This window comes from Pongo abelii, chromosome 18 (assembly GCF_028885655.2).
Source record: "Pongo abelii isolate AG06213 chromosome 18, NHGRI_mPonAbe1-v2.0_pri, whole genome shotgun sequence".
Taxonomy (NCBI): Eukaryota; Metazoa; Chordata; class Mammalia; order Primates; family Hominidae; genus Pongo; species Pongo abelii.
Genome location: NC_072003.2, coordinates 88,795,063 through 88,822,168, shown reverse-complemented (window position 1 = coordinate 88,822,168; position 27,106 = coordinate 88,795,063). Strand labels below are relative to the sequence as shown.

General features: G+C 47.8%; 1 protein-coding gene across 20 annotated transcripts in view; it reads left to right on the top strand.

Annotated features, from left to right (window-relative positions):
- Positions 1–27,106, top strand: part of ANKRD11 (ankyrin repeat domain containing 11) — a 218,310-nt gene that overhangs the window by 118,615 nt on the left and 72,589 nt on the right. For 2 of the 20 annotated variants that reach the window (XM_054534318.2, XM_063717800.1), the window contains exon 3: positions 26,571–26,675. The exons of the other annotated variants lie outside the window; for them this stretch is intronic. The gene's annotated coding sequence lies outside the window, so the exon portion shown is untranslated. The remainder of the gene's footprint in view (positions 1–26,570; positions 26,676–27,106) is intronic. 20 annotated transcript variants of the gene reach the window in all.

The window sequence follows — 27,106 nt, the reverse complement described above, 5'->3', positions numbered from 1 at the left end:
GCAACAGGATGATGTGACAGAGGCCGTAAGTGGCTTGCAAAGCCTAAAGTGTGTGTCATCTGGACCCTTCCAGAAAGCCTTTGCTGACCCCTGCCCTGGGTGCCCCTGGAAGTGGGACTTGGTGTACCCATAGCACACATTCAAGAGAGCTGCTTTGTTAGGGCCAAGTCATGGATGGTGTCCAGTTGACTGTGCTGCACCCCTGTCTAGACATGTCTCAGCACCCTCATGACAGATACAGGAAACAGCTCGGGTTAGCAAGGCAAGATGGCAGCCTTTTCAACAAGAGTCTGCTGATTGCAGCGAGTGGAAACCAGCTGATCATGAAAACTGGGTTTCTCACAGCGAGACACCACCTCACACCAGTCAGCAGGGCTGTTACGAAAAGGTTAAAAAATAACAGATGCTGGCGAGTCTGTGGATTAAAGGGAGCCCTTATACACTGTTGGTGGGAGTGTAAATTAGTTCAACCCTGTGGAAAGCAATATGGCGATTCCTCAAAGAGCTAAAACCAGAACTACCATTTGACCCAGGAGTCTCATTACTGGGTATATACCCAGAGGAATAGAAACCATTCTACCATAAAGACACATGTGGGCGAATGTCCATTGCAGCACCATTCACAGAAGAAGGCATGGAATCCACATGAGTATCGATTAGTGACAGATTGGATGAAGAAAATGTGGTGCATATACACCATGGAATACTATGCAGCCATGAAAAAGAATGAGATCATGTCTTTTTTTTTTTTTTTTTTGAGATGGAGTCTCACTTTGTCACACAGGCTGGAGTGCAGTGGCACCGTTTTAGCTCACTGCAACCTCCACCTCCCAGGTTCAAGTGATCAGATCATGTCTTTTGTGGAACATGGATAGAGCCTGGAGGCCATTATCCTTAACAAACTAATACAGGGACAGAAAACCAAATACTGCATGTTGTCACTTATGAGTGGGAACTAAATGATGAGAACACATGGACACAGAAAGGGACCAATAGACACTGGGGTCTGCTTGAGGGTGGGGGATGGGAGGAGGGAGAGGAACAGAAAAAATAACTATTGGGTACTGGGCTTAACACCTGGGTGATGAAATAGTCTGTTCAACAAACCCTGATGACACAAGTTTACCTACGTAACAAACCTGCACCCCGAACCTAAAACAAAGTTAAAAAAAAACGTTAGGTTTCTGCGGAGAGACCACCTGCGCCTGTTTCTTGTTTCCACGGACACTGCCCAGGAAGAATTGTGGTGAAAGGCCCCCTACTGGGCTTACTGCTCTTCCCTTTCTTGAGTGAACATACCTACTTTTCAATTATTAAGGCATACACAAGACATAAGAGCTTGGAAATATTTTGAAAGCGAGTTTCAGAAAATCTTGGAGCCATTTCTTGTGCAGAGTGTCTCAGCAGCACGGTAAGGCTACGCCCTGTGGGACCAAGCACAGGCCTCTCATCTGGGAGGCTCCCCTGCACCCTGGTTGGGCTCAGTAGCTCTCACTCTTGTGTGGCCAAGGATGTCTGTGTTCTGTGCTTTGCAGCCAGTGACTTGGCCTCATGCTCTTTAACGTGAGAGCTCTGCCTCTGCTGATGGAAACGTCAGGAGGTGATGACACAAGGGTTTAGACTACGTGATAAGATGGCCTGGGATTGAAAGTATGTGTCTTGTCAAACAGAATCTGAGGTTTTCTACAAAAACCAGCTCTGGAACTTCCCCTTTCTCCAGGCTTTTCAGCCATTTTAAGAATTCAGCTTTCTGACCAGCCAACAAAATAGTCATCACTGGACAGGGTTGTTGAAAGAATTGAGTTAATCATCTAGTAAAAAGGAAAGCAAACATGGTCTGTCATAAGGGAAGGAGAGTCTTGTCACTTTTGAGGCCATTTTATTAAATCTTGATTATTTTGGCTTCCAGACTTGTTACCTATAAAACAGAATTCATAGCATCCTCCAGAAAGCTTGGGAAGCATCTTAGAATGTGATTTCCACGCCAAAATTTGAAAATTAACATAGTGTTGTTCATTTGGCGTCGTAAGAAATGATCTCACAGGTATTCAGCATTCGATGAGGCTTTTCCCTGGCCCGTCTGCGTGCCAGGCTGTTGGAACATCTGCAGTGGGATCAGGTTGGCCGTGGTGCTGAGCAAGCTTCCACTTGGAGCTGAGATGAGATTGTGTGATTCTGAGTAGTGTTTACAGTCTGACAGGGAACAGTGTGTGATAGGGCAAGCTTGTCCAGCCCGTGGCCCACGGCGGCTTTGAATGTGGCCCAACACAAATTTGTAAATGTTATGAGATTTTTTCTAAGCTTATCAGCTGTTGTTAGCATTGGTGTATTTTGTGTGTGGCCCAAGCCACCACTTCTTCCAGTGTGGCCCAGGGAGGTCAAAAGATTGGACACCCCTGCTTTAGGGTCTGACTGCTGTGCTCAGTGCTGTTTTGAGGGTGAATAGGTTAAGAAAAATACATGGAAAGGCTCCACTCCGTTTGGAGTTAAATCTGTGTTTAAGTAGCATCTCATACAACTTTCCATATTTCAGCTTGTTCTTAATGTGAGTAGGATGCGTTTCAGTTACCTATTGCGGTGTAAGACAACCGTCCCAATACATGGTGTCTTAAGATTCTTGTGTTGCCTGGTGGTTTTCTGCTGGTCATACCTGGGATCACTCATGAGGCTGCAGCAGGCTGATGCGGCTGAATCCATCCTGGGATCACTCATGAGGCTGCAGCAGGCCGATGGGGCTGAATCCATCCTGGGATCACTCATGAGGCTGCAGCAGGCTGATGGGGCTGAATCCATCCTGGGATCACTCATGAGGCTGCAGCAGGCCGATGGGGCTGAATCCATCCTGGGATCACTCATGAGGCTGCAGCAGGCTGATGGGGCTGAATCCATCCTGGGATCACTCATGAGGCTGCAGCAGGCCGATGGGGCTGAATCCATCCTGGGATCACTCATGAGGCTGCAGCAGGCCGATGGGGCTGAATCCATCCTGGGATCACTCATGAGGCTGCAGCAGGCTGATGGGGCTGAATCCATCCTGGGATCACTCATGAGGCTGCAGCAGGCCGATGGGGCTGAATCCATCCTGGGATCACTCATGAGGCTGCAGCAGGCCGATGGGGCTGAATCCATCCTGGGATCACTCATGAGGCTGCAGCAGGCTGATGGGGCTGAATCCATCCTGGGATCACTCATGAGGCTGTAGCAGGCTGATGGGGCTGAATCCATCCTGGGATCACTCATGAGGCTACAGCAGGCTGATGGGGCTGAATCCATCCTGGGATCACTCATGAGGCTACAGCAGGCTGATGGGGCTGAATCCATCCTGGGATCACTCATGAGGCTACAGCAGGCTGATGGGGCTGAATCCATCCTGGGATCACTCATGAGGCTGTAGCAGGCTGATGGGGCTGAATCCATCTCATACTTTAGTCTGTGTGGGTCCCACGTGTTGCCTGAGGGCACAGGTGGAAGCGGCAGGGTCCTCCTGGGCCCAGCAAGTCTGGGGTACACCCAGGCTCCAGGGCTGGAAAGAAAGGCTCCATGTCTTTTTTTTCTTCCTTTTCTTTTGCGTGGCCTTCCATTGAATGAGTGTGTGTGTGTGTGTGCTTTAAATCAGTGTGTCACTTGGTCGGCTGGGCAGGAATGCAGTGGCACAATGATAGCTCACCACACCCTCCAACTCCTGGGCTCAAGCTGTCCTCCTGCCTCAGGCTCCTGAGTTGCTGGGACTACAGGCATGTATGCCATCATACCTGGGTAATTTTTTATTTTTTTTCGTAGAGACAGGGTTTTGCCATGATGGCCAGGCTGGTCTCGAACTTTTTGCCTCCGTCAGCCCTCCTCGCTGCAGCCTCCTGAGGTGCTGGGCTCCAGGCATGAGCCACCGCGTAGGGCCAGCGCTCCCTTCCTGACTGGATCCACAGAGAGTGTGTGTGTTTCACAGGGGCCTGGGCCACATACACGGAAAGCAGCATGTGGTGCTTGGTGGACATCAAGTGAGTGAGGCTTGGCACACAGAGTGCATTTGAATTTGACAGAATGCAAAGAAAGTTTTGGTGGTTTCTCCTAGATTCTGGACTCAGAATTGTGAACTAAGTAAGTTTTTTTTCCCCCTTTAGAGGTTTCAAAACTTTGCAAGACGGAATCTTTTTTTTTTTAAGTTTATTATTATTATACTTTTAGGGTACATGTGCACAACGTGCAGGTTTGTTACATATGTATACATGTGCCATGTTGGTGTGTTGCACCCATTAACTCGTCATTTAGCATTAGGTATATCTCCTAATGCAAGACTGAATCTTAATCCTTGGCTGGCATTTAAGCATAAATAACAAATTCGCATGCACCGTCAAATACAGGGTGAATTTAGAGACTGCTTCAGAAGGTAGAGTGAAAGAAAAAACTTTAAATGAAAACTTACCTATTTCTGATCAGAATTCTTTTATCTGGAAACATCGTATATTTTTTATAAACAGGGATAGGCGTGTTCCCAGCTGTTTGAAATGCTTGTTCCCTGGTGCCGTAAAGAAATAGCACTTGAACGTAAATTTAATTTCCTCAGCAAGGCCATTTTTATACTTTCTGCAGAAAGGGTACACTCACCAGCAGTTTTGCCATGAGAGTACACCGAACAAAGGAGACCAGGGTCATTTACAACCTGACGCTGTGTCCGGTTTTCTAATACCTACTGCTGTGTCCAGTTTCCATTGGCTGGAATGGATCCTCACATTCTGTATGTCCCGACTGGCTAGCAACTTAGAACTTTTTCAGAGAGGCAAAGGCAGAGGAGAACAAAGGAAGGAGGAAGTAATTTGTGGAATGCTGAGAAAGGTAAAAACACCTTCAAATAAGGAAGAGGAACAGGCTGTGACCTAATGCTTGCTTGGACCAGTATAAGCATGCCAGGGCAGATATTTAGGCTAAATTGTGGGAGCTAAGAACATAAAGTACATTGATTTCTTTATTATGGCTAGCAGATATTTAAGAATGTTAGTACGGGTCTTTGAATAAATTTTGCTTTTAAGAGAAGTTACTATTTATTTTTAATTAGGTGGGGAGGAAAGTCTTTGAAGAGGAACCTCTACTTTTTACACAGCTGAGATGTGTGCTCCGCCCAGTATCTCTGGTGCTGGACACATGGGTTCAGTCATGTGGGATTGAGTATTGTCCCTTCCAGCTTCAGTGCTGTTCACTTCATTCTGTAGCTGTGCAATTTAGGTTTGAGTCTAAATGGAACTTTCGTACACTCTCTCCAGCTCAGATTTTGGTTCTGCTTCCAGTCAGCAAGGACTGCTGGCTGTGCGAGGTGTCGTGAGGTTTCACTCAGGCAGACAGAAGAGCACTCTTCATCCCTCACAGTGGGAGCTGCTTACGCTGGGATCCCGAAAAGCATATGTGCCGTTCAGTTTGTCCAGTGGTTGTTTCAGAAGGGGAAGAAGAAGGGAGTTGGTATTTCAAAAGAATAAAACAAAAATTCCCTAATCCACTCACATTTGTTAACCCACATGTCAGATTGGGCAAATAATTGTATCTCGTGTTGAAACTTGCATCTTTTACAAAACTTTCAGCGCACTTAATGAAACGTATCTGAGGAGCACTTGAGGGTTAGTCTTGCCCCTTCCCATAAATTCAGGGTCCTCCTGCCTGGAGCCACTCTCACAAGCCCCTGGCCGCCCATCCAGGGTGTTGCAAGGCTGTGCCAGCTCACACCCCATTGCTGCCCCGTCTGACCTTTACTGTCCCTCTGACAGGCATGCCGTTTTGAAGGTCTTATCTAGAGTGAGGATTTTTTTTGTTTGTTTTGTTTTTAAATGTTTAGGGTTAATTTTCCCAAGCTTAAATCTTTTTACGTTGTACTTCTCCCTGAGTCCTTAGAGACATTTATCTTTGTAACTTGTGATCCTTGAGCTTGAAAGTGATATTTCTGGGTGCTGATCTTCTACTGATTGGTGTTTCAGCAGGAGTGGAAGGTCTGCCTGAGCCTGTGTCCTTTGCCGGCAGTCCTGCTGCCCTCAGAGCGGTGTTCTCCCAGCAGGGTGGGCCTCAGTGCTGCCTGCAGAGCCTTCTGGTGATGCGGATGTTTCTCCGCTGATTGTGTAGCATCATAACCAAAGAAGAAAACACTTGTTAATGGCTTGGGATATGTAAGTATGGAACATAAACAGGTGAACTGGCACAAACCCTAAGTTTCAAAGTTGAATGATGATGAAGACAGTCACCTGGCCTGAATGAGGCAGCTCATGCTCAGTGGTCCGTGCTGGCCCCCAGAGAAGTGCACAGCTGGAATGTCTCCCTGCAGCCCCCCGGCGCTGTGATGGTTCTGCGTGTGCTGAGGCCAAGGAAGGCCTGTCACCCCGTTTCCTGCTGCTTGGGGCAGGCCCTCTGCAGGAAGAAGAAGGGGGATGTGCTGCTGGGGTTTCCTAAGGGGAGCGCAGAGGTGGTGGTTTAGGGTAACTGAGCAGGGTTTCAGACTTACAGGAAGAAGTGGGGGCCTAGCCAGGGTGTCTGTAATTGGGTTAACAGGTTTCCACAATGAGAGTAGGAGGTGCCATTGCAGCAGGGGCGGGGGTGGGCTCATCCTGGAGCCCAGGGCTGCCCAGGTTTGGAGTCATTCACTGTGTGAGTTGGATCGGATCCATCTGGATGTGAGAGATGAGGAGCCTCTCACCCGATGCGGAGCAGCGGCCGAGTCCCTACACAGGCTCGGTGCAGGGGCACGAGACCGTGGATTCTGTTGAGGTTTGCAGGTCTTAACCATAGGCAGAGAGGCTTCATGCAGAGAAGCTGTGACTGACCAGGTATTTTACTACTTGGATCTTTCTTGGAGGCTTAACAGGAGTTTTTAGTGAATCGAAATCTTTTCTTCTCCTCCTCCTCTCCATAGCCCCATGACAGACACACACACCTGGAGTTTTGAAAGGGAGTCCACTTATGACAGATGAAGCTGCCTAGTGTTGACCGTTGACATGCTAGGTTCCGAACATACCATGAATTTCATCTCAGGTGCACCGGCTTCTAGAATGCTGTCATTCCCGACTTCATGCTTTGGTGCCGTTTTAGTGGTGAAGTTGAATATTGAAACCACTGACATTGGCTAATGCACATAACAATAATAGATCCATGGTTTTTTAATCTTTTAAATTTTGTAGGATTTGTGGTATATAGTTTCTCAGAATTTTGCTATGTGTAATTTAATGTCATTCGTTATAAATGTTTATCAAGTGATGAAGATGGATAAGTTGGGCATGGTGATGTTCACCTGTAGTCCCAGCTACTTGGGAGACCAATTCGAGAGGATTGCCTGAACCCAGGAGTTTCAGGCCAGCCTTGGCAACATAGTGAAGCCCCATCCCTAATAAAAAATAAGATAACATAGCCATAAAAATGAACGAGATCATGTCTTTGTCGGAACGTGGATGGAGCTGGAGGCTATTAGCCTTGGCAAACTAACTCAGGAATAGAAAACCAAATACTACATGTTCTGACTTACAAGTGGGATCTAAATGATAAGAACTTAAAAACACAGGGAAGGAAACACCAGACACGGGGGTCTACTTGAGGGGAGAGGGTGGGAGGAGGGAGAGGAGCAGAAAAGATAACTGTTGGGTACTGGGCTTAGTACCTGGGTGATAGAATAACACATAGAACCCCCTCCCCCCGACATGTGTTTACTTATGTAGCAAACCCTCACATGTGCCCCCGAACCTAAAAGTTAAAAAACATATAAACTATGTGATGCTGATTTTGGCATCCATGGCACTCTCTGTTCTTAGGGTTTTGTAGCTTTTACACAAGAATTGAATAAAAACTATCTTATCTTTCTGCATCACATAGAATGTAGCGTGGACTAAAATGCAAACATCTTCTGCTGGCTGTTGAGACTTAGATATGAAGACCGTTGAAAGTGCCTCTTGTACAGTTACCCAGTTCCTGCTTCAGTGTGGAGAGGCAGAGAGGCTGACAGCCGGCTACCTTCGTGGTAAAAGAGGCTGAAACGAGAAGCTCTGTGCCATTAATAACAGTTTTGGCCAGCAGCCAAGGCTCGGAGTGCAGGATTAGCCTGAACAATCAAGACTGCAGGGCCAGAACAAGGAGGTGGGTACGGTGAGGTCACAGTGCCGCCATCTGCGTCCCGAAGCAGTGGGGGCCGAGGGGCTGCAGCAGACGTGTGCGCTGCTCCTTGGCGCAGGCTGGAAGGTCTTCCTGCTCCTCTGCTGGGGCTGGCTCCAGGAGCTGGCCGCAGTTCCCTGGGAGTCTGCTTTTAAAGGGCTGTACGTGCGATTGAGTTGTATGGGAAATGGCTGCTCTGGGATTTTCTGGAGTCTTTACTAAAAATAAAGAAGCATACTCAAGCAGTTTGCGTCTAGCATTTGTTCTTTGGAGGCACCATTCATGTTAAAGATGGTGTGTGTGGGACAGATCGCACTTCCGTGATCTTGTTTCAGATTGATTTTTTTTTTTCCAGAATCAGTCTTTTAGATGAGGACAGTGACAATGATGTTTTACATATTTTGGAATATTAAAATTTGAAGCAGAGAAAGGCTTTGCTCTGTCAATGTTTAATACTGACGATTTAGACATATATAAGAAATGTATAGCCTTGTCTTTACAAAAAATAGAAAATTAGCCAGGTGTGGTGGTGCATGCCTGTGGTCCCAGCTGCTCTGGAGGCTGAAGTGGGAGGATCACTTGAGCCCAGGAGGTCGAGGCTGCAGTGAGCCATGATCGCACCACTGTGCTCCAGCCTGGGCAGCATAGGGAGACCCTATTCTAAAAAAAAAAAAACAAAAAAAAAACCCTATAGGCAAAAAACAAACTAACTAAAATGTAAGTGAGACGTGGGTTTTAGCGGCACAGGGGAAGTGGTTTGCATGTGGGGTTATCTAGGGCTGGGTGCGGATGTCCCGTCCTCAGCACACAGGGCCAGCGAGGGGGAGCTTTTGGGTTGTCACTGAAATGAGCTGCAGGCAGCATCCTGGGTACACAGTTGAAATCTTACTCATTTTATTTATTTATTAAGTATTATTTTTAAAATTCTTGTGAGTACATGGATGAATGTATTTGTGGGGTCCATGAGATGTTTTCATATAGGCATGCAATGCATAGTGATGATATCATGGAAAACGGGGTATCCATCTTCTCAACTAGTTATCCTTTGTGTTGTAAACAATCCAGTTACTAACCCAACCTGAAAATTGAGTACCAGTAACATAGGCAGTTATCCACGTGGCTCTTTGAGACGTGGTCGCTAAGCTGTGCATGTTTACAAACGTGGAACCTGTTGTGTAGATGACGTTCACTCCCGTGAACGTGCAGTTGTGATGTGGCCGACAGTAGGGAAGGAACACGCCTGTGTGCTCTACGTCTTCTGCAAGCCGGCACAGCTCCATGCGGGACCAGTGCTGATGCCAGAGTGAGGTGTGGGGGCTGTGGCCTGTGTCTGCCCGCTCGTGATGGCGTTCTGGCAAAGCCACGTGGGTGGGTGCAGCATCTCCAGCAACCCTGGTTGTTAACTGTCACAGCTTGACCTGTGTCCTTGGGTCAAAAGTTGCATCTGGTGCCTCACTCAGTTCCTCCGTTGTTCAAAGCAGTGAGAGGGTTCAGTCTTTGGAAAGGAAACATTTACCAGCTATTTGAAAAGATTGATTTCAGAAATTGAGCATCATAACTAAATCTGCTTGTTTTGAAAGGATTTACTACTTTTCATTACTTTCATCCCAGTGTTCAATAAAAATAGGAAAAGAAAGGAAAGGTGTCCCCAGAAAGGGGCTTCCAGTACCTTCAGCAGCGTTGTCCTGTGGCCATGGATTGGCTTGCCGAGGAGCAGTGGTTCTTCCCAGACTCCTCCCTCAGGGCCCTTCCTCATGGGCAGCTGCTGTTTGTCCCTGGACCATGTGAGTGGAGTCCGCAGCGTTGGCTGTGACAGGTTGCAGCATGTGGCCTTCCTCGTTAGGGCTGAGTCGCGTTATGCTGTGTGTAGACGCATTCTGCTTCTCTGTCGTCTGCCAGGGGACACTTGGGTTCGCTGTTGGGAACCATGCTGTGTGAACTGTGAACGTCGAAGTATAACTGTCTTTTGGGGGCCCTGCTTTCAGTACTTTTGTGTATCTACCCAGAAGTGGAGCTGCTGGATCATATGCTTAGTCCTTTTGTAATTTGTTGAGGCATCATCACACTGTTTTTTTTTTGGCAGTTGCACCATTATACGTTCCCACCAGCAGTGCACAAGGATTCCTGTTTCTCCACAAGCTCACCTGCCCCCTGGTTCCCTGTGAGGTGCTGGAGACTGGCAGCAAGTGTCCTGTACCCGGGACACGTGGTGAGCACAGTCCCCGACTGCCCTTCCTTCATGGTGTGACCTTTATCAGCAGATTTGACAGATGAGAGGTGAATCCTGGGTGTGTTGAAAGGAAGCTGACTCACCCCACCCCCAACCCCACTCGTCTTTGAAGGTGTGTTGTAGCTCTGGCCGAGCCCACCTCTGAGCAGTGCCCCTAGATGGCTCCACCTTCCTTACACTGTCCCTCCTACAGACTCATTCTCATCCCCACCACTCCCCTTTGGCTATTCTGTGGTAGATTTTTAGGATAAAAGATGTCAAGCCTGGCTGTAATAGCATTGGGACCTGCCGTGTTGACAAGGCAGCCACCAACCCCTCCAAGATGGTCACAGGTCACTTGGGAGCTGGCCCTTCCCAGCAGCAGGATGCCTGGGACTCAGAGATTACAGCCACAGGGCCTGGGAGAAGCCTCAGGCTTTTGTTATTATGCGCATTATCCTTTTGGGGTCCCCAAAATTGTACCATTACATTCTTTAGAAGCCTCAGGCTTTTGTTGTTTATTATGCGCATTATCCTTTTGGGGTCCCCAAAATTGTACCATTACATCCTTTTTTTTTTTTTTTTTTTGAGATGGAGTCTTGCTGTGTCGCCCAGGCTGGAGTGCAGTGGTGCGATCTTGGCTCACTGCAAGCTCGGCCTCCTGGGTTCATATCATTCTCCTGCCTCAGCCTCCCAAGTAGCTGGGACTACAGGCGCCCGCCACTGCGCCTGGCTAATTTTTTTTTTTTTTTTTGTATTTTTAGTAGGGATGGGGTTTTACCGTGTTAGCCAGGATGGTCTTGATCTCCTGACCTCGTGATCTGCCTGCCTCGGCCTCCCAAAGCCCTGGGATTATAGGCGTGAGCCACCGCGCCTGGCCCCATTACATTCTTTATAGAGCTGACATTGGAACAAGCTGTGTCTGCCTGAAAGCACTGTTCTGAATGTGTCCAGTTGCTCCATCTGGCTTCCGGAGCCTGTGTCATTATCTAAGCGGGGTTGGCTGGCGGGTCACATCCTTCTCACCTCAGTGGATGGCTTGCCACCGAGAACTCTGCGTGTCTCTGGAACTCTCCACTTTACTCCCTTGACAGAGATGTCTCCTTTGGACTTCCTGAGAGTCTGTAATCAATTTTTAAAAACCCACAATAGTTCATTGTTTGTAACCTATAATAAATTTTATAAACAAAGATGATCAGAAATGTGAGAATTAAAAAATACTTGTGTTTTGTTAGTGAAAAGCACTAGTTCATAGTAACTAAGGTTTTCCAGATTCTTTCTTGTATTTGTTTTGAGACAAGTCTCACTCCAATGCCCAGGCTGGAGTGCAGTGGCGCTATCTCGGCTCACTGTAGCCTCAACCTCCAGGGCGGGGCTCATGTGATCCTCCCGCCTCAGCCTCCCAACGCATTTCTTGTGGTCTTGGGCGAGTCACTTAGTGTTCCTGAGCCCTGGTCTCCCGAGCTGTGCTGGGAGGAGCATCCTGTTCCTGTGGTGTTCATCTCATCGGTCACTCTGCCTTTCCGTTTCGCTGAGCACAAGAGAGCACACAGACCCTTGCTGTGAACCGCCGTGGCAGGGCCTCGGCGCAGGTGCGACTGTCACGCTGCGCTCAGTAACACAAGACCTGCCCTCGACGGACGGGTGCTCATTACAAGATGAAGTTCACGTGAGCATCTTTGGCTTTTTCTTGTTTCACTTATTAATGGAAGAAACCCTTTATTTTTAAGAGACCTTCTTTTGATACTGGCAATACTGTGACATTTCAGTCTGTTTTTGAGTTGGTTGTGATACTCAGTGTCTGGGGCAGTCCCTGCTGGAAGAGAGAGCGTTCAGAGCAGAGCATGTGCTGGACACGAGGCCACGTTCACCCCTGAGGAGCACTTTGAAACGGCTTTGAGTTCTTGTCAGCCTTGATTAGGTCTTTCAGGCAAACAGTCTGGCTGATGAAAAGTTTATGGTACAAGCAGCAGAAACTCAAATCAGCCCTTGTATTTTGCCATCGTCCTCCATTTGTGTTGGAGTCGTGCACGTTCCTCTTTGGTCCTTGTGGGTCTGTGTGAGCCCTCTGCCCTCCTTCTGAGACTCAGGGTGTGAGCCCTCCGCCCTCCCTCCGCGAGCCCTCTGCCCGCCTCCCGAGCCTCACCAGCATAGGTTCGCCTGGGCTGGGAGTGTGTTGGGAGCAACTGGGTTGAGGCTCCTTGGCCAGACTGGAGACCACAGGGCAGCTGGGCAGGAAATGTCAGCAACATTTAGACTTTTTCTGATGCTTTTAGATGAAAGCAAACGTGTTCTGGTGTTTCCTTCCTGCATCTGGTGGGTCTTCAGCATGTCAATCTGTGCATTTCCTGGGACTTGGAAAGTCTGTTGCCCTCACTCCTTTGGGGGCATTTTCTTTGCCAAAGGAGCTAGAAGAACGAGCTTCCAGGCCACTCACAGCCTTTGTTTGTTTGTTTGAGACAGTGTCTCACTCTGTGTCCCAGGCTGGAGTGCAGAGGCACGATCTTGGCTCACTGCAACCTCCGCCTCCTGGGTTCAAGCGATTTATCCTGCCTCAGCCTCCCTTGTGAGTAGCTGGGATTACAGGTGCTCGCCACCTTGCCCAGCAAATTTCTGTATTTTTAGTAGAGACGTGGTTTCACCGTGTTGGCCAGGCTGGTCTTGAACTCCTGACCTCAGGTGATTCACCTGCCTTGGCCTCCCAAAGTGCTGGGATTACAAGAGTGAGCCACCGTGCCTGGCCAGCTTTTGTATTTAAAGCATGCTTTGATGACACACATCAAATCTCTTGAGTATTCCAGCCTAGAACTGCCCTCCCTGTCAAGAGCAGGTGCTGGGCATGCTGCCCTCTGCCCTCTGTGACACTTCCGCTGGTGCAGGGAGGTGGGCTGGCTCTGCACTGTGCTGGCTCTGCACTGCGCTGCCATAGTGGACCTCACTGCTGCAGTGTTGACTGTGTCAAGCACTTTTTATATTTGGAAATTTGTCTAATGTTGGTAAAATCATTTTTGAGACTTCAAAAAAGATTGACAGTGAGAAGGAAAAGGAGGCTTTTCGGATTCTAGGGTGAGATACTGTGTTTCAACATGAAGTTTTCTCTTTTTTTGGCTGAATGCAAAATTTAGTTATATATATGTAAAATTTGTGAAAATGCATGCCTTGGAATATTTGAATGGGTAAAGGTATACTTTCCGCCATCTGTGCAATGCACTATTTAGAAGCAGTGGAGAGACCTTACAGGTGGCACCTGAGGGAGTGCCAGGCATGGGGCTGTTGGGCGGGCAGCTGCCGAGAGCCCTGCAGGGCTGGGTGCTCCGGCTCCCATCAATTATTTACAGACTTGGGGCACTCAGCCAGGCTGGTTCACAAGGCTGGAATCCAGCTCCACCTTTATGTCTCCAGCTCTGCCTGCCGCCCGTCACCCTGTGGCAGACATAGCCCACGCTCCCTGTATGAGAGGCTGCAGAGCTGCCCGCTGCCCGTCACCCTGTGGCAGACATGGCCCACGCTCCCTGTATGAGAGGCTGTAGAGGCTGCTGTGTCTTGTTTCGGGTGTCTCAGGGCTGATGTGTGTTGTGTTCCCATAGTGGCCGTTGATCATGAAAAACATCATGTTCCATAAAATATGTGACCAGTTTGGGCATAGTGGCTCACGCCTGTAATCCCACCACTTTGGGAGGCCCAGGCAGGCGGATCAGCTGAGGTCAGGAGTTCGAAACCAGCCTGGCCAACATGATGAAACCCCATCTCTACTAAAAATACAAAGAAATTAGGCAAGCATGGTTGTGCATGCCTGTAATCCCAGCTACTAGGGAGGCTGAGGCAGGAGAATTGCTTGAACCCGGAAGGCGGAGGTTGCAGTGAGCCGAGATCGTACCACTGTACTCCAGCCTGGGTGACACAGTGAGACTGTCTCAAAAAAAAAAAAAAAAAAAAGTGACGAGTTCCTTCTAGTTGCCTTGGACTGGTGTTCCTCTTACTGCTAGCATTTCCAGCTCTACTTTTGAGATCCTCTGGAGAAATAAATAGAAACTTTGTTTACTTTCTCTCTCTCTCTTTTTTTTTTTGGAGTTGGAGTTGCACTCTGTCACCCAGGCTGGAGTGCAATGGCGCCATCTCGGCTCACTGCAACCTCCGCCTCCTGGGTTCAAGCAATTCTCTTGCCTCAGCCTCCTGAGTAGCTGGGATTACAGGCGTCCGCCACCATGCATGGCTAATTTTTGTATTTTTAGTAGAGACGGGGTTTCACCATATTGGCCAGGCTGGTCTTGAACTCCTGACCTCCTGATCCGCCTGCCCCGGCCTCTCAAAGTGCTGGGATTAATTACAGGCGTGAGCCACCACGCCCAGCCCTACTTTCTCTTGTTATAATTTTAACTCAGTGTTAGGGTGAAGTAAATGGATCCTTTAAAGTTAATATATAAATATTCAAGGTTTAATGTTTTCCATAAACTTTTCTGAAGTATGTTTGTTTTAAAATAATTTTGTTGTAGTGACCCTCTTTGCTTAAACATGCTGTGAAGTAGAACAAACCGTGAGAAAAAAGAGGGAAAGGACAAGATGCTGACAAAGCAGGTAGGGGCCCGGCTTGAGGGCCCATGTGGTCATCTTGAAGGAGGGCAGCAGCACATAGGAAACCCACTCAGGAATTTGCCTGGCTGAGCACACACATTTTCAGAGGCAAGCGAGACTCGCCCAGCTGAGGCTTCAATAAACTGGTGAATTGGGTGGACAAGGGCCAGGCACAGAACACTTTGGTGCTGATGAGTGGAGCAGACAGAGCTTTTAGTCACAGTGTGTGTGAGATTTGGGTGGGCCAGGGTGAGAGGAAGTGGCCCTGACGAGGGCCTCACTCTTGGGGGCAGGGCTCGCTCACTGTGCTGAGCTTGCCAGAAGCTCTGAAGGGTATGAGCCCTGAAGATCTGCCCTGACATTCCTCTGTGCCCAGCGTCAGCAAGTGCCCTCCTGCCGCTGACCTGAGAGCAGGAGGGCATCACTGTGGCCTTCTGCTTGGTTTTATTGGGGGGCTGCCTTGAGACATTGCAGTGCCTAGACCCCTGGCTTCTTGACTCGCCTTCCCCCAGGGCTCTGCACCGCGTGGCGTGACACATACCTGGCCACTGTGAGATCCAGTCCTTAGGACAAGTCTTGTCTCGTGTCCAGCATTCCATCCCTAGGGAAACGTGTCTCATGCTTTTCAAAGAAGATAATCGGCCAGGTGCAGTGGCTCACGCCTGTGATCCCAGCGTTTGGGAGGCTGAGGCAGGCGGATCACTTGAGGTCAGGCGTTCGAGACCAGTCTGACCAACATGTTGAAACCCCCACCTCTACACAAATTACCTGGGCGTGGTGGATTGTGCCTGTCATTTCAGCTGAGGCGTGAGAATTGCTTGAACCCGGGAGGCGGAGATTGCAGTGAGCCACGATCGCACCACTGCACTCCATCCTGGGCGACAGAGTGAGACTGTCTCCAAAAAAGAGATAATATCAGCTTGATTGAGAGGATTGATAGACCGTAGGCTTACCCAGATAAAGCGCACAGTTCAAAGGTTGTTAGTGTATTCACAGGTCTGTTCAACCACCAGGACTGTCAGTTCTAGAACATTTCTGTCACCTCAGAAAGAAACTTGGACCTTTAATCATCACTCCTTGTCCCCCTCCAGCCTCTGCGTCCTCTCTGGCTCTGCAGTTCTGGTCATTTTGTGTCCATGGAATTGCATGCTGTGTGGCATGACAGGAGCCTGTGCCCAGGTCACAGGGCCTATGTCTGCAGTGCCCACAGCAGCATTGCCTCAATGCCAAACACAAAGAGAAGCTTCATCTCCTTGCCTTAACTTACAGACATGCCGGAGAGTCTGTATCCAGTGTTTTCTTGAAAAAGTTCGCTAGGTTCCTCTTTGAATACGTATATTTATGAAATGAGAATCAGTTATTTGGTGTAGTGGGTAATGAATGCCTGGAGTGATTTGAAGAGATAGCGGAGGGTGTGTGGTAAAGTCAGCCACCTGCGCACCTCCATCCCCCCAGGCCCTGGAGACCATCCTGGAAGTGCTGCCTGCTCAGTATCAAGGACAGCCTCATCCTGCTCCTGTTGGGATCTGGTCTTCCTTCCCTAGGGCCATGGATGCCATCCCCTTCAGGAATGTATTCTGCTTTTCCAGATGTGTTTGGTGGCCTGTGGGCGTGGGGTGATGGGCATTCAATTTCATTCTTTGCCGTGGAACCCCTCGCCCATGCCCACCATCAGCTGCCGCCGCCGCCTCTCTGCTCTTCTTCGCAACAGTGCTCTTGACGAGCTCCTGTGCCCACCATCGTCCACTCCCGTGCATTCTCTCTTAGAGTTTCTTTGAGGTACAGTTTAAATGCTGTGGAATGCACCGATTTTAATGGTGGTCGGGGGATGATGCATCCTGAGAAACGCGTCGTTAGATGATCTTGTCCTCTGAGCATTACAGAGTGTGCGTACCCAGATCCAGAAGGCAGAGCCTCCCACACACCTAAGCTACGTGGTAGAGCCTGTTGCTGAGTCACCATGCTGAATCGTGTAAAGAAATCGTAACACAGTGGTAGGTGTTTATGCCATGGGACCCGTTCCGCTCCATTAGCATCTTGTGGTAGCAGGTACCAGCATCATGAGTGTGGCCTGTTGACCGAAGCATCGTGTTGCTCATGACTACAGATGTGAGAGTTTTAAGGAATCAGTTGGAACTGTCTTGTTCCCACCATCACAGTCATGATACAGAGTAGTATTTCCATCACCCCAAAAAGTTCCCCCTTTCCTCTTTGCGACAGCACATCCTCCTATTTCCTGGACCCAGGATGCTGATGTGCTTTCGGTCACTGTAGCTTTTGCTTTTCTAGAATTTAATATGAATGGAATAATTGAGTGTGGAGTCTTGTGTCTGGTGTGTTTCATATCCTTTTGAGATTGATCTGGGTTCTGTGGTGTATGTCAGTAGTTTACTGAGTAGCTTTTTAGGGGGTAAATATGTCGCATGTGCATCCAATAAGCAGTTATAGACATGTGCATTGTTTCCTAGTTTTAGCTGTTGGGAGTCAAGCTGATATGAGTAGTTGCATGCAAAGCATCAGATGGCTGGATGTGGTACCTTTTCTGAGACTGGGTTTCTCGGTCACATGTTATATGAATGTTTAACTTGTTGAGAACCTGCCAGACTCTTTTCCAAAGTGACCACTCAGTTTTGTGTTCCCGCCAGCATTGAATGGGAATTCCATCTGCTCTGTCCTTGCCGTTATGTGGTGTAGTCCGTCTTTTCCATTTTAGCCATTCTAGTGAATTGTGGTTTTAATTTCCAGTGCCCCAATGACAAATGATGTTGCTTGTCTTTTCATGTGGCTTTTTTGGTGGGGGGAAGGGACTATCCATGTATTTGCTTTGGTGAAGCATCTGTCTTCACTTTCATATCTGCCATTTGCTCATTTCTAAAAATTGGGTTGTCTGCTGATTTTTGAGAGTTCTTTATGGATTCTAGACACAGGTCCTTTACCAGCTATTTGTTGTTTGAATGTGTGTGTGTGTGTGTGTGTGTGTGTGTGTGTGTGTGTTTAACAAGTATTTGGCCTGTATTTTTATTTTCTTAATAGTGTCTTTCGAGCAGCTAAAGTTTTTAGTTTGATGAAGTCCAACTTCATAGTTTTGTCTAGGGTACTTTGTGCTTTTTGTGCTCTCTAAGCCAGCATCATAGAGCAAGTTTTCTTCTAGAAGATACATAGTTTTCACTCCTATTTACTTCAATTATGAAATAATTTTTGTGTATGGGATAAGGTAAGGTTAGAGGTTTTTGTTTTTTGCATGAGGATATTCAATTATTTCCAGCATCATTTGTTGAAAAGATTATTTTCCCATTCAATTTCTTTACATTTGTTAAGAAATTAGTTGACTATATATTTGCGTGGGTCTATTTTTGGTCTTTTTTGAGTCTCGCTCTGTCACCCAGGCTGGAGTACAGTGGCGCGATCTCGGCTCACTGCAAGCTCCGCCTCCCGGGTTCACACCATTCTCCTGCCTCAGCCTCCCGAGTAGCTGGGACTACAGGCACCCACCGCCACGCCCGGCTAATTTTTTGTATTTTTAGTAGAGACGGGGTTTCACTGTGTTAGCCAGGATGGTCTCAATCTCCTGATCTTGTGATCAGTCCGCCTTGGCGTCCCAAAGTGCTGGGATTACAGGCGTGAGCCACTGCGCCCGGCCTGTTTTTGGTCTTTTCTGTTCCATCATTCTATTTATCGATTCTTTTGCTAACACCACACTGTCTTGATTACTATAATTATTATTCTTTTTTTGTTGTTGTTGTTTTTTTTTTTTTTTACTTTTTGAGACAGTGTTTTACTCTGTCCCCCAGGCTAGAGTGCAGTGGTGCCATCTAGACTCACTGTAACCTCCGCCTCCCAGGTTCAAGCGATTATCCTGCCTCAGCCTCCTGAGTAGCTGGGATTACAGGTGCGCTCCGCTACGCCCAGCTAGTTTTTGTATTTTTAGTAGAAATGAGGCTTCACCATGTTGACCAGGCTGGTCTTGAACTCGTGATTTCAGGTGATATGCCCGGCTGGGTTTTTTTTTTTTTTTTTTTTTTTAAAGACAATAAAACTGGTAGCCCCTTGGCCAAATGGATCAGGAGAAAAAGAAGCAACAAATTTTTAGTATGGACGTGAGAAAAGGGACATTGCTGTGATCCTATAGCCATTCAAAGTATAATAAGGGAATTTTGTTAACAACTTTATGCCAATAAATTAGACAGCTTAGATGAAATAGACAAATTCTTCAAAAGACTCAAACTACTTCAGCTTACTGAAGAGGAAACAGATAGCTTAAATAGTCCTATATCTATTAAAGAAATTGAAATTTTAGTTAACACCCTTCCCACAAAGAAACCTTCAGTCCTAGATGACTGACTTGGGCATTTGTACTATACGTTTAAAGAATAAGGAAAGTCAGTTATATAGAAGCCCTTCCACAACAGAGGAGGGTACACATCCAGTCTTTCTATGAGTCAGGGACACCTTGATACCAAAATTAGAGAAACACCCACATTAATACAGATGTAAATTAAGTTATAGGAGATAGAAGGGATAGCGATAGCTCATGAGCAAGTGGGGTTTATCTCAGAAGTTCAAATTTGGTTTACCATTTAAAAATCAATGTAGCGTACCATATTGACATAAGGAAAACGAAATGCCATAAGATCATCTAAGATTTTTTTAAAAAATGGTATTTGAGGCCAGATATGGTGGCTCACGCCTGTAATCCCAACATTTTGGGAGGCTGAGATGGGAGGACTGTTTGAGTCCAGGAGTTGCAGAGCAGCCTGGGCAACAAGGTGTGAAACCCTGTCTCTACAAAAATGAGCTGGGCATGGTGGCGCGCCTGTAGTCCCAGCTACTCTGGAGGCTGAGGTGGGAGGATCCATTGAGCCCAGGAGGTAGAGGCTGCAGTGAGCCGAGATCATGCCATTTCACTCCAGCCTGGGTGACAGAGTCAGATGCTGTCAAAAAAAAAAAAAAAAAAAAGACAAAACTCCATACCCATTCATAAGGAAAGTGCTCTGCAAAGTAAGAACAGAAGGGAATTTCCTCAGTCTGATGGAGGACGTTCTGAGAAACACCTACAGCTGACTGACACCATTCTTACTGGTGAAAAACTGAATACGTTTTTCCTAATGTTGGAGATGTTTGTGGTCACCTCTTTGTATTCTCCTTTTTAAAAAGTAACCTTTATTACTGAAGCAATACTCAACATTTTAGAAAATTAGGAAAAACCGATAAGGAGAAATAGAATGTAAAATAATCACATTTTCACAACCTGGAGAACAGAACTTTTTTTTTTTTGATGCTCGCTCTGTCGCCCAGGCTGGAGTGCAGTGGCGTGATCTTGGCTCACTGCAACCTCCATCTCCCGGGTTCACGCCATTCTCCTGCCTTAGCCTCCCTAGTAGCTGGGACTACCGGCGCCTGCCACCACGCCTGGCTAATTTTTTTGTATTTTTTAGTAGAGACGGGGTTTCACTGTGCTAGCCAGGATGGTCTTGATCTCCTGACCTCGTGATCCGCCTATCTTGGCCTCTCAAAGTGCTGGGATTACAGGCATGAGCCAGCGTGCCTGGCCAAACAGAACTCTTTATGTGTACATGTTCACATACACACATACATGTACACACGTGCGACAGTCAGGCTTATGTGTCAGCTTGTCAAGGCTACACTGCCAGAGATTGAAAGAAGCCCCTCACCCAGGTGTTGCTGTGGCAGTGTTTGCATTCACATTTCCATTTCAGCAAGCTGATTGCTGCTTCCTCTGACGCCCGGACCAGCGAGAGACACCTCCACGGGCCTAGGAGCCCAGCCCATGTGCTCAGCCACCCCCTGTATCTGGCCTTTCACCCAGCAGAGCCTTCTCTGCCTGCTACTGACCAACCGTGGGGATTGGGCCATTCGCTCCGCAGGCAGTTCGCGCCTTCCTATTTTGTCTTGTTGCTTTCCTATTGTGTCGTTTAGCTTGTTCTCTATTTTATAGGTCATTTAAAATAAAACTCACCTTTGACTTTGTTTAATCTCTGTTAAATGTTTGCTTTTTGTTTCGTTTATGTTCGTACATTTCTCATGTTTTTCTTCTATTGGTTGTATTCTAACTTTTAGAGCCTCTTTTTTGGGATGCCTTCTAGCAATAAATATAAATACATTTCTCTCTAACAAACACTTTACCTGGATCTCCCACTTTGCTGTATAGCATCTCTGTCATTTCCAATTTTGAATATTCTAAATTCCTACTCTGGTTTCCCTCCTCCCTCGTCCTTAGAAATGCATTTCTTAATTCCCAGATTGAAGGCCGTGTTTTCTGGTCACCGTCCTCCCGTCTGAACTGTACTGTCACTTCAGAAGGTGACTCTTTCACAGTTTTTAGGCGTGCGGTGTAGTTGTCTGTGTGATCAAGTTTTTATATGTGCTTGTTAGCTCCAGCTTGGTCTTGCTTTCAGATCTTCTGTCTTGTAGTCTGGGTTAGGGTTGTCTCCCTGTCTGTTCTTTACTGAAAAGCACTTTAATATCTGCTCCGTGGCTGAGGCGCATTTTCTCTGTTGTGTTGATTCTTTTTTTTTTTTTTTTTTTTTTTTTCTGAGACGGGGTCTCCCTCTGTCGCCCAGGCTGGAGTGCCGTGGTGTGATCTTGGCTCATTACAACCTCACCTCCTGGATTCAAGGGATTTTCCTTGCCTCAGCCTCCCGAGTAGCTGGGATTACAAGCACCCGGCCCCACTCCCGGCTAATTTTTTTTTGTATTGTTAGTAGAGACAGGGTCATACCATGTTGGCCAGTCTGGTCTCGAACTCTTGACCTCAAGTGATCTGCCTGCTTTGGCCTCCCAAAGTGCTGGGATTACAGGCATGAGCCTGTGTCTGGCCTGTTCTGTTGATTCTTGTTCTTTACTCAGAGGCTTTTATTTGCATAAATGTTGGACCGTGTTAGCTCTCTTGTGAAAGGAACTTTTTGCCATATTATAGTGGCTCACCTTGTCTCCTGGAATGCATTCTGGCCTCAAGTCTGTACCTAGCATTGATAGAGGAAGCCCAGCCTGGTGTGCACAGTATGTACCTGGTGTGCACAGCATGTACCTGGTGTGTCTTTTCTGAAATGTTTGTCCATGGATTAAACATCACTCAGCTCGTGCTGAGCCAGCTGGATTACTTTTTCCATTCCAATCTGACAAACTTGGGTTGTATTTCTTAGTCCATTTACTTTTTTCCGTTAGCCTGTTTATGCTGCTGTAACAAAATGCCTGAGACTGGTTCATTTATAAAGAACAGAAATTTATTTTTCACAGTTCTGGAAGCTGGAAGTCGGAGAGCCTGGGGCTGCTGGAGGGCCTGGTCTCTGCCTCCGTGCTTGGGGCTGCGTGCCTCCCAGTGCTAGCCCTTAATAGCAGCCAGCGTTCGTCCACCCACGAGGGCAGTGCCTCCCCGAACGGGGCACCAGGTGCCGGGGGGGTGTTGGCACTGAGTTCTGTGGTGTCGAGTGCTTTCCATCCATTTGTCGTGATGCGTCTTCTCTCTCTCCTTTTGCCGGGGGGCGGGGCAGGGGGGCTTATATATATGTTTTTTTCCTGTTGCATTTTTTTTTTCATCTTTACAGTTTGGAGATTGTACGGTGTCTTTTTGTGGTTATGTTGGGAGTTTGCCTTTTCCATTTCCGGTGGATGCTCCCAGATTTTAGTGCGCTTTCAGGTCGTGAAGCAGTTTTTAAGCAGGGAGTGGTTGAGAAACCATCCGAGCTGGGCTTCCCTGGAGCACCTCTTGGCCTTGCCATTCCTCCTGCCTCACCTGCGCCTGCTTCTGTTGTGTGGTGTGTTTGTGCTTTTTCCTGTGATTTTCAGTTCTGCCAACCATTGTTTTTCACTGGTATTTTCTACAAGGAGCCTGGTAATGAAACTAAGGAAAATATAGTTTGAGGTTCTCTTGAAGATGAAGAGAAAACTTGGAAGGTGGTTGAGAGTCTCACGCCTCGTCTGCTGTTGGGTGGGAGCTGCTGCTCCAGCCGCCTCTGGCCTCACGTCTGGCCCTCCACTGTGCTCCCGTGCCCTCATGCTTGGGAGCTCTTTGTTCTTCCCAGTCTGAAGGTGTCGGCAGCTCCCAGCATGCGTGAGGGTGCCCTCATTTCTGGCCCTCTTTCTTCCTGGGCCCCTCGGCCTGGAGTGTCCTCCCGGACGCTTGCACTGTGGGCTTATCCCTCAGACGCTGAGGCAGCGTTCAGACAAGGAGGAGCCTTTATTTGTGGGTCATTTTGGCAGATGGGATTATTTTATCCTCAAGAGAGTGAAATCTGTGTCACTCAGTTCAGACAGATGAATATTTTCCAGGAGTGTGTGGACAGCAGTGGCCCGTGTTGGCCCTGATGGGGTCTGGAGTTGCTGGTCCTGCCTGGAGGCCTGGCCAGGCATTCACAGCAAGGGCGTGTCTTTGGATGGTTGCAGCCCCCGTGTCTTTGTTTGCCATGTGGAGATAATACCGTCTGTTAGCTGAGGCTCGTTAGAGGCTCCAAATAAAGTAACATACGAAAGTAAAGCACCGTGCAGATGTAATTTGAAATGGGTCGTTAAGCCCTAGTCATGACTTAGGGGCTGGGAAGCTGTCCTGAGCCAGGGTTGCCCGTGTGTGCTCCTCGCAGAGCACAGACTCCAGGGTTTGTTCCCAGCCTATAGATGAGGAGATTGAAGTCCTGCACCGAAAGCCTCCGCTGGGAGCAGGAGGTACGGGGCCAGGCTTGAGGAGTGGCTGGCCGCCTGCACCAACATTTATGTCTGTAACGTGCCCTTGGGTTCAGACGGTCAGAGCTGGCCATGAGTGTGGTGGGTGGGTGGATTTCCCACACCCAAAACAGCCTGTGATCCATAGTTTCCAAGGTGCCTTCGTCTTCCCTACTCTGTTGGTCCATGGGAGTGAGGAGCGGAGCCTAACAGCCTGCGAAGCATAAACTGTGTCAGACATGGGCGACACGGGGACCGCTGGAGGGAGGCGTGCCCTGACGCAGGCTGCACTGGTGACTGCTCAGTTGGAGGCCCTTCCTTGAAAACATGAGCTGTGACTCATCTGTAATAAACCTGTTAGTCGTGGTCTGTGAAGGTAATTGGTGGTTTATGGATGTGACTGACCAAGTTCCGGCCAGTTGCTGCCTTGTGTTTTCTGACTGGGATGAGGTTCTGAACGAGGTGAATTCTGGCAACTCCAAGAGGAGGCACTGTGTTTCGCGTGCACCCTCACATCCCTGCAGCCCACCTCGAGCTCTGTCTCATTTGCTCACTTACTCACACATCCATTATGTGTTAGGAATACCTGTGTACCCTGGCTTTTAAGAGATTACACATAAAAACACAAATCTGAGCTGATTTTTACTTTGAAATAATTTGCCACAAATTCATTTTAAGCAATTAAAGTGTTGGAGCTTATAACTAAATGTTAATTTTTCTCTTTTTGGGAACACAGGTATTGCTTTTTAAAAAATGCGCTCAGGCCCAGCGCGGTGGCTCACACCTGTAATCCCAGCCCTTTGGGAGGCTGAGGTGGGTGGATCACTCTTGAGGTCAGCAGTTCGAGACCAGCCTGGCCAACATGGTGAAACCCCGTCTCTACTAAAAATACAAAAACATGAGCGAGGTGTGGTGGCACACACCTGTAATCCCAGCTACTCAGGAGGCTGAGGCTGCAGTGAGCCAAGATTGCACCACTGCACTCCAGCCTGGGTGACAAAAGCAAGACTTCGTCTCAAATAAAAATTTAAAAAGCGCTTATATTTGCAAACAGACATGAGTACATAGTCTTTATTGGTTTGTGCATCCCGAATTCGGAATTATGAAGCATGTAAATGATGCCTGTTTTGGGCTCTGGGATATGAGCCTTCTTTTCATTCACCTCCGTCCGTTCCCCACTCCTTTGCCAGTTGGACATAAATGATCACAGAAAGGCACTCTGAGGGAACAAAAGTTTGGTTATTCTGTAATAATGTTTTTCATGTTTTAACATGCAATTGTGTGTTTCCTTAGAGTATTTAGTATTTAATTTTAATGAGGACTATAATGAGAAGTAATTCTGTAGGGCCCATAAATAGATTTTTACACCATGAAGTATCAAGTTTGTTTTTTTCTCTTAAGAATGTCAGCTCATACTTGGGGATTTATTCACCCAGTTTTCCATGTAATGCCTCAGAAAGATGATAGAGGGGAAATAAGGAAAAGGCATATCCTGCTCAGGCACGTGGTGTGCTAGGAGGGCCACGCAGGCCGTAGCAAGTTCACGCTGGCCTCTCCCTGCCCGTTCCTCCTCACCCTTTGCCTTGTTCCTGTTGGGCCAGCTCTTTGCAAACCTGGTCCAGAGTATTGCTGGTTTATCCTGGACTGAATGCTGTCTTCCCAAGGCTTCAACATCTCTGGGGAGTTCCATGTTTTCCGACTCTCAGGTGAAATGGGCTGCATTCTTCAAAGATAGAAACTGGTTCTGAGGTCTGAGCCTGGGTTGCCGCTCTCCTTCACCAGCAGCTCTTGATGTTCCACCCGGAACCTTTGCCCAGGCAGTTGACCTCATCTTTTTCTGTCTTATGGTGGAGACCTACCTGTCAGTACCTGTGTTGTGCTTTGAGGCCCAGACGCCAAGATCTGGAAGGGCCCTGAGAGAAGGGACCAAGTGCCCATGGTGGTGTGAGGTGGAGGGTGGGAAGCAGAGCTGTGGGTGGTGGAGGTGCAGCACTCCCGCCGTGGGCCGTGGCCGCTGTGGACGGCGGAGGTGCAGCACTCCCGCCGTGGGCCGTGGCTGCTGTGGGAGGTGGAGGTGCAGCACTCCCGCAGTGGGCTGTGGCTGCTGTGGGTGGAGGAGGTGCAGTACTCCCACCGTGGGCTGTGGCTGCTGTGGGTGGAGGTGCAGCACTCCCGCAGTGGGCCGTGGCTGCTGTGGGCTGGTCCATCCATGCCAGACTCTGCCACCTCTTGGCCACTTTTTGTTTGTGCACGTTTGTGCAGAGAGAGTTAACCCAAGGACCTTATTTTGCTTTTGTAGGTATATCATTATGCAGATGAATAGGTGTGTGAGGGGATTAAAGCCACGTTTGTGTACGTGGCATTGCTCCCAGTGTTAACGGTGGGATTTATGGGCTGGATGGGGTGGGAGAGGAGGCAGTGGGTGGTCCTTTAATCTGGAATTTTTTTTATGCCATTATCCTCTATTTACAGCTTTCAGAAATCAGCTGGTGTCACTGCACATATGTTTAGAGCCGTTGCTAAGGTGACGAGCCCAGCAGCCCACACAGGCCTTCTGGAACCTTCTGGAAGGCAGGGAAGCTGCTTGGTGGGGTCTGTTCACGTTGGGGCCTTATCCCTCCAACCTGTGGGAATCTGCAGATTGCCCTGTTACAACTTAAATTGTCTGCTTCCTTTTGGTTTGATTGCCTGATTAATAATTTAAAACGAAAAACCCTGTGGTGTATTTAATGCAGAGAGAAATGGACCCACAGCATTGTTTCCAAACCGGGTCTCCTTGCCATGATGGCAGCAGAACTCCAGTCTTCTCCGCGGGTCTCACGCATCTCATTCACCTTAGAAACAGAGCTGTGGGCTTCAGGCTTTTCGCAGTGGAAACCTTGATTTCTTTTCTCATATTGCATATAAACAGTCCACATGACTTGGGTTATGACTTATTAATTTTTTTCCTGGGCATATGTAAAGGATTCTGAAGCCATTTATATTTTAAAAATGTTCTTTCCAGGTGTGTTGGTGAGTCTGGTCTGCTTTGGAAGGTAGAATGTCCGTCCAGGACTCTGTTGGCTGATGTTCACTCCCACATCACTGCCCACGTTTGGACATTGAAAAGGTGCCTAAACGTTTTTCAGGTCTGGACTTTCTGAGAATTGGGCAAAAGCTGTGCATCCTCTCCCCAGGACTGTCCACATACCTATACATTTTCTGTGTGATTTCTGAGGTTTCAGAGCTCTCTGGGCCCTTGTGCCTCTTCCAAGATTTTGTTTTGCCAATGAACAGCCTCCTGTTAGCACTTGAGTTTATAGTTTTTATTTAAATGAAATTTGTTAATTATATTGTCTCTTTTTGTAGAATGTACTCGTGTTAGAAAAAAAGATGATGTGCAAAGTATTGTTTCCCCTTTTCTAACCAAGATCTCTTGATAAAAAATTTACAACAGGGCTGGGCGCTGTGGCTCATGCCTGTAATCCCAGCACTTTGGGAGGCCGAGGCGGGTGGATTGCCTGAGGTCAGGAGTTCAAGACCAGCCTGGACAACATTGTG